This window comes from Tripterygium wilfordii, chromosome 7 (assembly GCF_013401445.1).
Source record: "Tripterygium wilfordii isolate XIE 37 chromosome 7, ASM1340144v1, whole genome shotgun sequence".
In the NCBI taxonomy this organism is placed as follows: domain Eukaryota; kingdom Viridiplantae; phylum Streptophyta; class Magnoliopsida; order Celastrales; family Celastraceae; genus Tripterygium; species Tripterygium wilfordii.
The window spans coordinates 8,804,042-8,819,763 of NC_052238.1; positions in this window are offsets into that span (position 1 = coordinate 8,804,042).

Below are 15,722 nucleotides of genomic sequence, written 5' to 3' on the forward strand. Positions count from 1 at the left end.
TTAGGTAAAGATACCAAGAGACCAAGTTGTATTTGAAATTACACAATATTTGAAAAGCTCATGTATGGATGGAATTGAGCATTGCCAAAGCATCAAAGTGGACCGTTGTACTCTCTTTAGTGTTCTTATCAGTCCAACTTGCTAGTATAGCCTTCGTACAACGTTTCATTAGGTAAAGATACCAATAGACCGAGTTATGTTTGAAATTGCATAAAACTTGGAAAGCTCATCTATGGACAGAATTGAGCATTCCCAAAGCATCAAAGTGGACCGTTGTACTCTATCTAGTGTTCTCAGAAGTCTAACTTGCTAGTTTAGTTTTCGTACAACATTTCGTAAGGTAAAGATACCGATAGACCAGGTTATGTTTGAACTTGCACAAAACCTAAAAAGCTATCCTACTGGCAAAATTGAGCATTCCCAAAGCATCAAAGTGGACCGTTGTACTTTATTTAGTGTTCTTATCAATCTAACTTGCTAGTTTAGCTTTCGTACAATGTTTCGTTAGGTAAAGATGCCAATAGACCATGTTATGTTTGAAAATGCACAAAACTTGAAAAGCTCGCCTATGGACAGAATTGAGCATTCCCAAAGCATCAAAGTGGACCGTTGTACTCTATCTAGTGTTCTCAGAAGTCTAATTTGCTAGTTTAGTTTTCGTACAACATTTCGTAAGGTAAAGACGCCGATAGACCAGGTTATGTTTGAACTTGCACAAAACTTGAAAAGCTCGTGTATGGAAAAAACTGAGCATTCCCAAAGCATCAAAGTGAACCGTTGTACTCAATTTAGTGTTATTAGAAGTCTAACTTGCTAGTTTAGCTTTCGTACACCATTTCGTAAGGTAAAGATCCCAATAGACCAAGTTATGTTTGAACATGCACAAAACCTGAATTGCTATTATATGGAAAGAATTGAGCATTCCCAAAGCATCAAAGTGGATCGTTGTACTCTATTTAGTGGTCTTGGTTGTCTAAGTTGTTAGTTTAGCTTTCGTACAACGTTTTGTTAGGTAAAGATGCCAATAGACCAAGTTATGTTTGAAATTGCACAAAACTTGAAAAGTTTGTCCATGGACAGAATTGAACATTCCTAAAGCATCAAAGTGGACCGTTGTACTCTATGTAGTGTTCTTAGATGTCTAACTTGCTAGTTTAACTTGGTAGTTTAACTTGCTAGTGTTCTTAGAAGTCTAGCAATAGACCAAGTTATATTTGAAATTACACAAAACTTGAAAAGCTCGTGCATGGATGGAATTGAGCACAACCGAAGCATCAAAGTGGACCGTTGGACTCTATTTAGTTTTCTTAGCAGTCCAACTTCCTAGTTTAGCTTTCGTACAACGTTTCGTTAGGTAAAGATGCCAATAGACCAAGTTATGTTTGAAATTACAGAAAACTTGAAAGGCTCGTATATGGACTGAATAGAGCATTCGTAAAGCATCAAAGTGGACCGTTATACTCTATTTAGTGTTTTTAGAAGTCTATATTGCTAGTTCAGCTTTCGTACAACGTTTCGTTAGGTAAAGATGCCAATAGACCAAGTTGTGCTTGAAATTGCACAAAACCTTAAAAGCTCGTCTATGGACAGAATTGAGAATTCCCAAAGCGTCAAAGTGGACCTTTGTACTCTATTTAGTGTCCTTAGGAGTCTAACATGCTAGTTTAGCTTTCGTACAACGTTTCGTTCGATAAAGATTCCAGTACACCAAGTTATGTTTGAAAATGCACAAAACTTGAAAAGCTTGTCTATGGATAGAATTGATCATTCTCACAGCATCAAAGTGGACCGTTTTACTCGATTTAGTGTTCTTAGAAGTCTAACATGCTATTTTAGCTTTCGTACAATGTTTCGTTAGGTAAAGATGCCAATAGACCAAGTTTTGTTTGAAATTGCACAAAACCTGAAAAGCTCGTTTATGGATAGAATTGAGCATTCCCAAAGTATCAAAGTGGACCGTTGTACTCCATTTAATGCTCTTAGCAGTCTAACTTGCTAGTTTAGTTTTCGTACAATGTTTCGTTAGGTAAAGATGCTAATAGACCATGTTATGTTTGAAATTGCACAAAACTTGAAAAGTTTGTCTATGGACGGAATTGAGCATTCCTAAAGCATCAAAGTGGACTGTTGTACCCTATTTAGTGTTCTTGGAAGTCTAACTTTCTATTTTAACATTCGTACAACGTTTCGTTAGGTAAAGATACCAATAGGCCAAGTTATGCATGAAATTGCACAAAACTTGAAAAGCTCGTGTATGGATGGAATTGAGCATTGCCAAAGCATCAAAGTCGACCGTTGTACTTTATTTATTGTTCTTAGTAGTCTAACATGCTAGTTTAGCTTTCGTACAACGTTTCGTCAGGTAAAGATCCCAATAGACCAAGTTATCTTTGAAATTGCGTAAGACATTAAAAGTTTGTTCGTGGACGAAATTGAGCATTCCTAAAGCATCAAAGTGGACCGTTGTACAATATCTAGTGTTCTTAGGTGTTGAACTTGCTAATTTAGCTCTCGTACAACGTTTCGTTAGGTAAAGCTGTCAATAGACCAAGTTATTTTTGAAATTGCACAAAACCTGATAAGCTTGTCTATGGACAGAATTGAGCATTCCCAATGCATCAAAGTGGACCGTTGTACTCTATTTAGTGTTCTTAGAAGTCTAACTTGCTAGTTTAGCTTTCGTACAACGTTTCGTTAGGTAAAGATGCCAATAGACCAAGTTATGATTGAAATTGCACAAAACCTTAAAAGCTCGTCTATGGACAGAATTGAGCATTCCCAAAGCATCAAAGTGGACCGTGTACTCTATTTAGTGTTCTTAGCAGTCTCACTTGCTAGTTTAGTTTTCGTACAACGTTTCATTTGGTAAAGATGCCAATAGACCAAGTTATATTTGAAATTGCACAAAACCAAAAGAGCTCGTCAATGGACAGAATTGAGCATTCCCAAAGTATCAAAGTGGACTATTGTACTCTATTTAATGCTCTTAGCAGTCTAACTTGCTAGTTTAGCTTTCGTACAATGTTTCGTTAGGTAAAGATCCCAATAGCCCAAGTTATGTTTGAAATTGCACAAAACATGAAAAGTTTGTCTATGGACGAAATTGAGCATTCCTAAAGCATCAAAGTGGACTGTTGTACTCTATTTAGTGTTCTTCGAAGTATAACTTTCATGTTTAACTTTCATACAACGTTTCGTTAGGTAAAGGTGCCAACAGGCCAAGTTATGCTTGAAATTGCACGAAACTTGAAAAGCTAGTGTATGGATGGAATTGAGCATTCCCAAAGCATCAAACTGGACCGTTGTACTTTATTTAGTGTTCTTAGCAGTCTAACTTGCTATTTTAGCTTTCGTACAACGTTTCTTTCGATAAAGATGCAAACAAACCATGTTATGTTTGAAAATGCACAAAACTTGAAAAGCTCGTCTATGGGTAGAATTGAGCATTCCCAAACCATCAAAGTTGACCGTTGTGCTCTATTTAGAGTTCTTAGAAGTGTAACTTGTTAGTTTAGCTTTCGTACAATATTTCGTAAAGTAAAGATGCCATAGACCAAGTTATGTTTGAACTTGCACGAAACCTGAAAAACTATTCTATGGACAGAATTGAGCATTCGTAGAGCATCAAAGTGGATCGTTATACTCTATCTAGTGTTCTTACTAGTCTAACTTGCTTGTTTAGCATTCGTACAACGTTTCGATAGGTAAAGATGCCAATAGACCAAGTTATGTTTGAAATTGCACAAAACTTGAAAAGTTTGTCTATGAACAGAATTGGGCATTCCTAAAGCATCAAAGTGGACCGTTGTACTCTATTTAGTGTTCTTAGAAGTCTAACTTGCTAGTTTAACTTTCGTACAACATTTCGTTAGGTAAAGATACCAATAGACCAAGTTATATTTGAAATTACACGAAACTTGAAAAGCTCGTGTATGGATGGAATTAAGCATTCTCAAAGCATCAAAGTGGACCGTTGCACTCTATTTAGTGTTCTTAGCAGTCCAACTTGCTAGATTAGCTTTCGTACAACGTTCCGTTAGGTAAAGATGCCGATAGACCAAGTTATGTTTGAAATTGCACAAACCCTAAAAAGCTCGTCTATAGAAAGAATTGAGCATTCCTAAAGCATCAGAGTGGACCGTTCTACTCTATTTAGTGTTCTTTGCAGTCTAACTTGCTAGTTTAGCTTTCGTACAACGTTCCGTTAGGTAAAGATGCCGATAGACCAAGTTATCTTTGAAATTGTACAAAACATGAAAAGTTTGTCCATGGACAGAATTGATCATTCCTAAAGCATCAAAGTGGAACGTTGTACTCTATTTAGTGTTCTTAGAAGTCTAACTTGCTAGTTTAACTTTCGTACAACATTTCGTTAGGTAAAGATACCAATAGACCAAGCTATATTTGAAATTACAGAAAACTTGAAAAGCTCGTGTATGGATGGAATTGAGCATTCCCAAAGCATCAAAGTGGACCGTTGCACACTATTTAGTGTTCTTAGCAGTCGAACTTGCTAGATTAGCATTCGTGCAACGTTTCGTTTGGTAAAGATGCCAATAGACCAAGTTATGTTTGAAATTGCACAAAACCTGAAAGGCTCGTTTATAGACAGAATTGAGCATTCCTAAAGCATCAAAGTGGACCGTCGTACTCTATTTAGTGTTCTTAGCACTCTAACTTGCTAGTTTAGCTTTCATACAACGTTCCATTAGGTAAAGATGCCGATAAACCAAGTTATCTTTGAATTTGCACAAAACCTGAAAAGCTAGTCGAAGGACAGAATTGAGCATTCCCAAAGCATCAAAGTGGACTGTTGTACTCTATTTAGTGTTCTTAGCAGTCTAACTTGCTAGATTAGCTTTCGTACAACGTTTCGTTAGGTAAAGCTGCCAATAGACCAAGTTATCTGTGAAATTGCGCAAAACATTAAAAGTTTGTTCCTGGATAGAATTGAGCATTCCCAAAGCATCAAAGTTGACCGTTGTACTCTATCTAGTGTTCTTAGGAGTTGAACTTGCTAGTTTAGCTTTCGTACAATTTTTCGTTAGGTAAAGCTGCAATAGACCAAGTTATGTTTGAAATTGCACAAAACTTGAAAAGTTTGTCGATGGACAGAATTGAGCATTCCTAAAGCATCAAAGTGGTCGTTGTACACTATTTAGTGTTCTTAGAAGTCTAACTTGCTAGTTTAACTTTCGTACAACATTTCGGTAGGTAAAGATAGAGATAGACCAAGTTATATTTGAAATTACACAAAACTTGAAAAGCTCTTGTATGGATGGAATTGAGCATTCCTAAAGCATCAGAGTGGACCGTTGTACTCTATTTAGTTTTCTTAGCAGTCTAACTTGCTAGTTTAGCTTTCGTACAACGCTTCGTTAGGTAAAGATGCCAATAGACCAAGTTATCTTTGAAATTTCACAAAACTTGAGATGTTTGTCCATGGACAGAATTGATCATTCCTAAAGCATCAAAGTGGACCGTTGTACTCTATTTAGTCTTCTTAGGAGTCTAACTTGTCAGTTTAGCTTTCGTACAACGTTTCGTTAGGTGAAGATGCCGATAGACCAAGTTATCTTTGAAATTGCACAAAACCTGAAAAGCTCGTCGATGGACAGAATTGAGCATTCCCAAAGCATCAAAGTGGACCGTTGCACTCTATTTAGTGTTCTTAGCAGTCTAACTTGCTAGATTAGCTTTCGTACAACGTTTCGTTGGGGAAAGATGCCAATAAACCAAGTTAACTGTGAAATTGGACAAAACATTAAATGTTTGTTCATGGATAGAATTGAGCATTCCTAAAGCATCAAAGTTGACCGTTGTATTCTATCTAGCGTTCTTATGAGTGGAACTTCCTAGTTTAGCTTTCGTACAACGTTTCGTTAGGTAAGCTGCCAATAGACCAAGTTATCTTTGAAATTGCACAAAACTTGAAAAGTTTGTCCATGGACAGAATTGAGCATTCCTAAAGCATCAAAGTGGACCGTTGTACTCTATTTAGTGTTCTTAGAAGTCTAACTTGCTAGTTTAACTTTCGTACAACATTTCGTTAGGTAAAGATACCAATAGACCAAGTTATATTTGCAATTACACAAAACTTGTAAAGCTCGTGTATGGATGGAATTGAGCATTCCCAAAGCATCAAAGTGGACCATTGCACTCTATTTAGCGTTCTTATGAGTGGAACTTCCTAGTTTAGCTTTCGTACAACGTTTCGTTAGGTAAGCTGCCAATAGACCAAGTTATGTTTGAAATTGCACAAAACCTGAAAAGCTTGTCTATAGACAGAATCGAGCATTCATAAAGCATCAGAGTGGACCGTTGTACTCTATTTAGTGTTCTTAGCATTCTAACTTGCTAGTTTAGCTTTCGTACAACGTTCCGTTAGGTAAAGATGCCAATAGACCAAGTTATCGTTGAAATTGCACAAAACTTGAAAGGTTTGTCCATGGACAGAATTGACCATTCCTAAAGCATCAAAGAGGACCGTTGTGCTCTATTCAGTGTTCTTAGGAGTCTAACTTGCTAGTTTAGCTTTCGTACAACGTTTCGTTCGATAAAGATGCTAATAGACCAAGTTATGTTTGAAAATGCACAAAACTTGGAAAGCTCGTCTATGGACAGAATTGAGCATTCCCAAAGCATCAAAGTGGACCGTTGTACTCTATTTAGTGTTCTTAGAAGTCTAACTTGCCAGTTTAGCTTTCGTACAACGTTTCGTGAGGTAAAGATGCCATTAGACCAAGTAATGCTTCAAAATTGCACAAAACCTTACAAGCTCGTCTATGGACAGAATTGAGCTTTCCCAAAGCATCAAAGTGGACCGTCATACTCTATTTAGTGTTCTTAGGAGTCTAACTTTCCAGTTTAGCTTTCGTACAAAGTTTCGTTAGGTAAAGATGCCGATAGACCAAGTTATCTTTGAAATTGCACAAAACCTGAAAAGATCGTCGATAGACAGAATTGAGCATTCCCAAAGCATCAAAGTGGACCGTTGTACTCTATTTAGTGTTCTTAGCAGTCTAACTTGCTAGATTAGCTTTCGTACAACGTTTCGTTAGGTAAAGATGCCAATAGACCAAGTTATCTGTGAAATTACAAAAAACATTAAAAGTTTGCTCATGGACAGAATTGAGCATTCCCAAAGCATCAAAGTTGACCGTTGTACTCTATCTAGTGTTCTTATGAGGTGAACTTCCTAGTTTAGCTTTCATACAACGTTTCGTTAGGTAAAGCTGCCAATAGACCAAGTTATGTTTGAAATTGCACAAAACTTGAAAAGTTTGTCCATGGACAGAATTGAGCATTCCTAAAGCATCAAAGTGGACCGTTGTACTTTATTTAGTGTTCTTAGAAGTCTAACATGCTAGTTTAACTTTCGTACAACATTTCGTTAGGTAAAGATACCAATAGACCAAGTTATATTTGAAATTACACAAAACTTGAAAACCTCGTGTATGGATGGAATTGAGCATTCCCAAAGCATCAAAGTGGACCGTTGCACTCTATTTAATGTTCTTAGCAGTCCAACTTGCTAGATTAGCTTTCGTACAACGTTTAGTTTGGTAAAGATGCCAATAGACCAAGTTATGTTTGAAATAGCACAAAACCTGAAGAACTCGTCAATGGACAGAATTGAGCATCCCCAAAGTATCAAAGTGGACTATTGAACTCTATTTAATGCTCTTAGCAGTCTAACTTGCTAGTTTAGCTTTCGTACAATGTTTCGTTAGGTAAAGATGCCAATAGCCTAAGTTATGTTTGAAATTGCACAAAACTTGAAAAGTTTGTCCATGTACGGAATTGAGCATTCCTAAATCATCAAAGTGGACTGTTGTACTCTATTTAGTGTTCTTGGAAGTATAACTTTCATGTTTAACTTTCGTACAACATTTCGTTAGGTAAAGATACCTATAGGCCAAGTTATGCTTGAAATTGCACGAAACTTGATAAGCTAGTGTAGTGATGAAATTGAGCATTCCCAAAGCATAAAAGTGGACCGTTGTATTTTATTTAGTGTTCTTAGCTGTCTAACTTGCTATTTTAGCTTTCGTAAAACGTTTCGTACGACAAAGATGCAAATAAACGATGTTATGTTTGAAAATGCATGAAACTTGAAAAGCTCGTCTATGGGCAGAATTGAGCATTCCCAAAGCATCAAAGTGGACCGTTGTGCTCTATTTAGAGTTCTTAGAAGTGTAACTTGCTAGTTTAGCTTTCGTACAACATTTCGTCAGGTAAAGATGCCATAGACCAAGTTACGTTTGAACTTGCACGAAACCTGAAAAACTATTCTATGTACAGAATTGAGCATTCCCAGAGCATCAAAGTGGATCGTTGTACACTATTTAGTATTCTTAGTAGTATAACTTGCTTGTTTAGCCTTCGTACAACGTTTCGATAGGTAAAGATGCCAATAGACCAAGTTATGTTTGAAATTGTGCAAAACTTGAAAAGTTTGTCTATGGACAGAATTGGGCATTCCTAAAGCATCAAAGTGGACCGTTGTACTCTATTTAGTGTTCTTAGAAGTCTAACTTGCTAGTTTAACTTTCGTACAACATTTCGTTAGGTAAAGATACCAATAGACCAAGTTATATTTGAAATTACACGAAACTTGGAAAGCTCGTGTATGGATGGAATTAAGCATTCCCAAAGCATCAAAGTGGACCATTGCACTCTATTTAGTGTTCTTAGCAGTCCAACTTGCTAGATTAGCTTTCGTACAACGTTCGGTTAGGTAAAGATGCCGATAGACCAAGTTATCTTTGAAATTGCACAAAACATTGAAAAGTTTGTCCATGGACAGAATTGATCATTCCTAAAGCATCAAGGTGCACCGTTGGACTCTATTCAGCATTCTTAGGAGTCTAACTTGCCAGTTTAGCTTTCGTACAACGTTTCGTTCGATAAAGATGCCAATAGACCAAGTTTTGTTTGAAAATGTACAAAACTTGAAAAGCTCATCTATGGATAGAATTGAGCATTTCCAAAGCATCAAAGTGGACCGTTGTACTTTATTTAGTGTTCTTAGCTGTCTAACTTGCTATTTTAGCTTTCGTAAAACGTTTCGTTCGACAAAGATGCAAAGAAACCATGTTATGTTTGAAAATGCATAAAACTTGAAAAGCTCGTCTATGGGCAGAATTGAGCATTCCCAAAGCATCAAAGTGGACCGTTGTGCTATATTTAGAGTTCTAAGAAGTGTAACTTGCTAGTTTAGCTTTCGTACAACATTTCGTAAGGTAAAGATGCCATAGACCAAGTTACCTTTGAACTTGCACGAAACCTGAAAAACTATTCTATGTACAGAATTGAGCATTCCCAGAGCATCAAAGTGGATCGGTGTACACTATTTAGTATTCTTAGTAGTCTAACTTGCTTGTTTAGCATTCGTACAACGTTTCGATAGGTAAAGATGCCAATAGACCAAGTTATGTTTGAAATTGTACAAAACTTGAAAAGTTTGTCTATGGACAGAATTGGGCATTCCTAAAGCATCAAAGTGGACCGTTGTACTCTATTTAGTGTTCTTAGAAGTCTAACTTGCTAGTTTAACTTTCGTACAACATTTCGTTAGGTAAAGATACCAATAGACCAAGTTATATTTGAAATTACACGAAACTTGAAAAGCTCGTGTATGGATGGAATTAAGCATTCTCAAAGCATCAAAGTGGACCGTTGCACTCTATTTAGTGTTCTTAGCAGTCCAACTTGCTAGATTAGCTTTCGTACAACGTTCCGTTAGGTAAAGATGCCGATAGACCAAGTTATCTTTGAAATTGCACAAAACTTGAAAAGTTTGTCCATGGACAGAATTGATCATTCCTAAAGCATCAAAGTGCACCGTTGGACTCTATTCAGCATTCTTAGGAGTCTAACTTGCTAGTTTAGCTTTCGTACAACGTTTCGTTCGATAAAGATGCCAGTAGACCAAGTTTTGTTTGAAAATGCACAAAACTTGAAAAGCTCGTCTATGGACAGAATTGAGCGTTACCAAAGCATCAAAGTGGACCGTTGTACTCTATTTAGTGTTCCTATAAGTCTAACTTGCGAGTTTACCTTTCGCACAACATTTCGTTAGGTAAAGATGCCAATAGACCAAGTTATGCTTCATAATTGTACAAAACCTTACAAGCTCGTCTATGGACAGAATTGAGCTTTCCCAAAGCATCAAAGTGGACCGTCGTATTCTATTTAATGTTCTTAGCAGTCTAACTTGCTAGTTTATCTTTCGTACAACGTTTCATTAGGTAAAGATGCCGATAAACCAAGTTATCTTTGAAATTGCACAAAACCTGAAAAGCTAGTCGAAGGACAGAATTGAGCATTCCCAAAGCATCAAAGTGGACCGTTGTACTCAATTTAGTGTTCTTAGCAATCTAACTTGCTAGATTAGCATTCGTACAACGTTTCGATAGGTAAAGATGCCAATAGACCAAGTTATGTTTGAAATTGCACAAAACGTGAAAGGTTTGTCTATGGACAGAATTGGCATTCCCAAAGTATCAAAGTGGACCGTTGTTTTCTATTTAGTGTTCCTAGAAGTCTAACTTGTGACTTTACCTTTCGCACAACATTTCGTTAGGTAAAGATGCCAATAGACCAAGTTATCATTAAAATTGCACAAAACTTGAAAAGTTTGTCCATGGATAGAATTGATCATTCCTAAAGCATCAAAGTGGACCGTCGTACTCTATTTAGACTTCTTAGGAGTCTAACTTGTCAGTTTAGCTTTCATACAACGTTTCGTTAGGTAAAGATGCCGATAGACCAAGTTATCTTTGAAATTGCGCAAAACCTGAAAAGCTCGTCGATGGACAGAATTGAGCATTCCCAAAGCATCAAAGTGGACCGTTGTACTCTATTTAGTGTTCTTAGCAGTCTAACTTGCTAGATTAGCTTTCGTACAACGTTTCGTTAGGCAAAGATGCCAATAGACCAAGTTATCTGCGAAATTCTACAAAAGATTCAAAGTTTGTTCATGGACAGAATTGAGCATTCCTAAAGCATCAGAGTGGACCGTTGTACTCTATTTAGTGTTCTTAGCAGTCTAACTTGCTAGTTTTGCTTTCGTACAACGTTTCATTAGGTAAAGATGCCGATAAACCAAGTTATCTTTGATATTGCAGAAAACCTGAAAAGCTACTCGAAGGATAGAATTGAGCATTCCCAAAGCATCAAAGTGGACCGTTGTACTCTATTTAGTGTTCTTAGCAGTCTAACTTGCTAGATTAGCTTTCGTACAACGTTTCGTTAGGTAAAGATGCCAATAGACCAAGTTATCTATGAAATTGCGCAAAACATTAAAAGTTTGTTCATGGATAGAATTGAGCATTCCTAAAGCATCAGAGTGGACCGTTGTACTCTATTTGGTGTTCTTAGCAGTCTAACTTGCTAGATTAGCTTTCGTACAACGTTTCGTTAGGCAAAGATGCCAATAGACCAAGTTATCTGCGAAATTGTACAAAAGATTCAAAGTTTGTTCATGGACAGAATTGAGCATTCCTAAAGGATCAAAGTTGACCGTTGTACTCTATCTAGTGTTCTTATGAGGTGAACTTCCTAGTTTTGCTTTCGTACAACGTTTCGTTAGGTAAAGATACCAATAGACCAAGTTATATTTGAAATTACACGAAACTTGAAAAGCTCGTGTATGGATGGAATTAAGCATTTACAAAGCATCAAAGTGGACCGTTGCACTCTATTTAGTGTTCTTAGCAGTCCAACTTGCTAGATTAGCTTTCGTACAACGTTCCGTTAGGTAAAGATGCCGATAGACCAAGTTATCTTTGAAATTGCACAAAACTTGAAAAGTTTGTCTATGGACAGAATTGATCATTCCTAGAGCATCAAAGTGCACCGTTGGACTCTATTCAGCATTCTTATGAGTCCAACTTGCTAGTTTAGCTTTCGTACAACGTTTCGTTCGATAAAGATGCCAATAGATCAAGTTTTGTTTGAAAATGCACAAAACTTGAAAAGCTCGTCTATGGACAGAATTGAGCATTCCCAAAGCATCAAAGTGGACCGTTGTACTCTATTTAGTGTTACTAGAAGTCTAACTTGCGAGTTTACCTTTCGCACAACATTTCGTTAGGTAAAGATGCCAATAGACCAAGTTATGCTTCATAATTGTACAAAACCTTACAAGCTCGTCTATGGACAGAATTGAGCTTTCCCAAAGCATCAAAGTGGACCGTCGTACTCTATTTAGTGTTCTTAGCAGTCTAACTTGCTAGTTTAGCTTTCGTACAACGTTTCATTAGGTAAAGATGCCGATAAACCAAGTTATCTTTGAAACTGCAGAAAACCTGAAAAGCTACTCGAAGGATAGAATTGAGCATTCCCAAAGCATCAAAGTGGACCGTTGTACTCTATTTAGTGTTCTTAGCAGTCTAACTTGCTAGATTAGCTTTCGTGCAACGTTTCGTTAGGTAAAGATGCCAATAGACCAAGTTATCTATGAAATTGCGCAAAACATTAAAAGTTTGTTCATGGATAGAATTGAGCATTCCTAAAGCATCAGAGTGGACCGTTGTACTCTATTTAGTGTTCTTTGCAGTCTAACTTGCTAGTTTAGCTTTCGTACAACGTTCCGTTAGGTAAAGATGCCAATAGACCAAGTTATCATTGAAATTGCACAAAAGTTGAAAAGTTTGTCCATGGATAGAATTGATCATTCCCAAAGCATTAAAGTGGACCGTCGTACTCTATTTAGACTTCTTAGGAGTCTAACTTGTCAGTTTAGATTTCATACAACGTTTCGTTAGGTAAAGATGCCGATAGACCAAGTTATCTTTGAAATTGCGCAAAACCTGAAAAGCTCGTCGATGGACAGAATTGAGCATTCCCAAAGCATCAAAGTGGACCGTTGTACTCTATTTAGTGTTCTTAGCAGTCTAACTTGCTAGATTAGGTTTCGTACAACGTTTCGTTAGGTAAAGATGCCAATAGACCAAGTTATCTGCGAAATTGTACAAAAGATTCAAAGTCTGTTCATGGACAGAATTGAGGATTCCTAAAGCATCAAAGTTGACCGTTGTACTCTATCTAGTGTTCTTATGAGGTGAACTTCCTAGTTTAGCTTTCGTACAACGTTTCGTTAGGTAAAGCTGCCAATAGACCAAATTATGTTTGAAATTGCACAAGACTTGAAAAGTTTGTCCATGGACAGAATTCAGCATTCCTAAAGCATCAAAGTGGACCGTTGTACTCTATTTAATGTTCTTAGAAGTCTAACTTGCTAGTTTAACTTCCGTACAACATTTCGTTAGGTAAAGATACAAATAGACCAAGTTATATTTGAAATTACACAGAACTTGAAAAGCTCGTGTATGGATGGAATGGAGCATTCCCAAAGCATCAAAGTGGACCGTTGCATTCTATTTAATGTTCTTAGCAGTCCAACTTGCTAGATTAGCTTTCGTACAACGTTTCGTTTGGTAAAGATGCCAATAGAACAAGTTATGTTTGAAATTGCACAAAACCTGAAAAGCTCGTCTATAGACAGAATTGAGCATTCTTAAAGCATCAGAGTGGACCGTTGTACTCAATTTAGTGTTCTTAGCAGTCTAACTTGCTAGTTTAGCTTTCGTACAACGTTCCGTTAGGTAAAGATGCCAATAGAGCAAGTTATTTGTGAAATTGCGCAAAACATTAAAAGTTTGTTCATGGATAGAATTGAGCATTCCTAATGCATCAAAGTTGACCATTGTACTCCATCTAGTGTTCTTAGTAGTTGAACTGGCTAGTTTAGCTTCCGTATAACTTTTCGTTAGGTAAAGCTGCCAATAGACCAAGTTATGTTTGAAATTGCACAAAACTTGAAAAGTTTGTCCATGGACAGAATCGTGCATTCCTAAAGCATCAGAGTGGACCGTTATACTCTATTTAGTGTTCTTAGGAGTCTAACTTGCTAGTTTAGCTTTCGTACAACGTTTCGTTCCATAAAGATGCCAATAGACCAAGTTTTGTTTGAAAATGCACAAAACTTGAAAAGCTCGTCTATGGACAGAATTGAGCATTCCCAAAGCATCAAAGTGGACAGTTGTACTCTATTTAGTGTTCTTAGAAGTATAACTTGCGAATTTACCTTTCGCACAACGTTTCGTTAGGCAAAGATGCCAATAGACCAAGTAATGCTTCAAAATTGCACCAAACCTTACACGCTCGTCTATGGACAGAATTGAGCTTTCCCAAAGCATCAAAGTGGACCTTCATACCCTACTTAGTGTTCTTAGTAGTCTAACTTGCTAGTTTATCTTTCGAACAACGTTTCATTAGGTAAAGATGCCGATAAACCAAGTTATCTTTGAAATTGCACAAAACCTAAAAAGCTCATCGAAGAACAGAATTGAGCATTCCCAAAGCATCAAATTGGACCGCTGTACTCTATTTAGTGTTCTTAGCAGTCTAACTTGCTAGATTAGCTTTCGTACAACGTTTCGTTAGGTAAAGATGCCAATAGACCAAGTTATTTGTGAAATTGCGCAAAACATTAAAAGTTTGTTCATGGATAGAATTGAGCATTCTGAATGCATCAAAGTTGACGATTGTACTCCATCTAGTGTTCTTAGTAGTTGAACTTGCTAGTTTAGCTTCCGTATAACTTTTCGTTAGGAAAAGCTGCCAATAGACCAAGTTATGTTTGAAATTGCACAAAACTTGAAAAGTTTGTCCGTGGACAGAATTGAGCATTACTAAAGCATCAGAGTGGACCATTGTACTCTATTTAGTATTCTTAGCAGTCTAACTTGCTAGTTTATCTTTCGTACAACGTTCCGTTACGTAAAGATGCCAATAGACCAAGTTATCTTTGAAATTGCACAAAACTTGAAAAGTTTGCCCATGGACAGAATTGATCATTCCTAAAGCATCAAAGTTGACCGTTGTACTCTATCTAGTGTTCTTAGTAGTTGAACTTGCTAGTTTAGCTTCCGTACAACGTTTCGTTAGGTAAAGCTTCCAATAGACCAAGTTATGTTTGAAATTGCACAAAAATTGAAAAGTTTGTCCATGGACAAAATTGAGCATTCCTAAAGCATTAGAGTGGACCGTTGTACGCTATTTAGTGTTCTTAGCAGTCTAACTTGCTAGTTTAGCTTCCGTACAATGTTCCGTTAGGTAAAGATGCCAATAGACCAAGTTATCTTTGAAATTGCACAAAACTTGAAAAGTTTGTCCATGGACAAAATTGATCATTCCTAAAGCATCAAAGTGGACCGTTGTACTCTATTTAGTCTTCTTAGGAGTCTAACTTTCCAGTTTAGCATTCGTACAACGTTTCGTTAGGTAAAGATGACGATAGACCAAGTTATCTTTGAAATTGCACAAAACCTGAAAAGCTCGTCGATGGAGCGAATTGAGCATTCCCAAAGAATCAAAGTGGACCGTTGTACTCTATTTAGTGATCTTAGTAGTCTAACTTGCTAGATTAGCTTTCGTACAACGTTTCGTTAGGTAAAGATGCCAATAGACCAAGTTATCTGTGAAATTGCCCAAAACATTAAAAGTTTGTTCATGGATAGAATTGAGCATTCCTAAAGCATCAAAGTTGACCGTTGTACTCTATCTAGTGTTCTTATGAGGTGAACTTCCCATTTTAGCTTTCGTACAACGTTTCGCTAGATAAAGCTGCCAATAGACCAAGTTATGTTTGAAATTGCACAAAACTTGAAAAGTTTGTCCATGGATAGAATTGACCATTCCTATAGCATCAA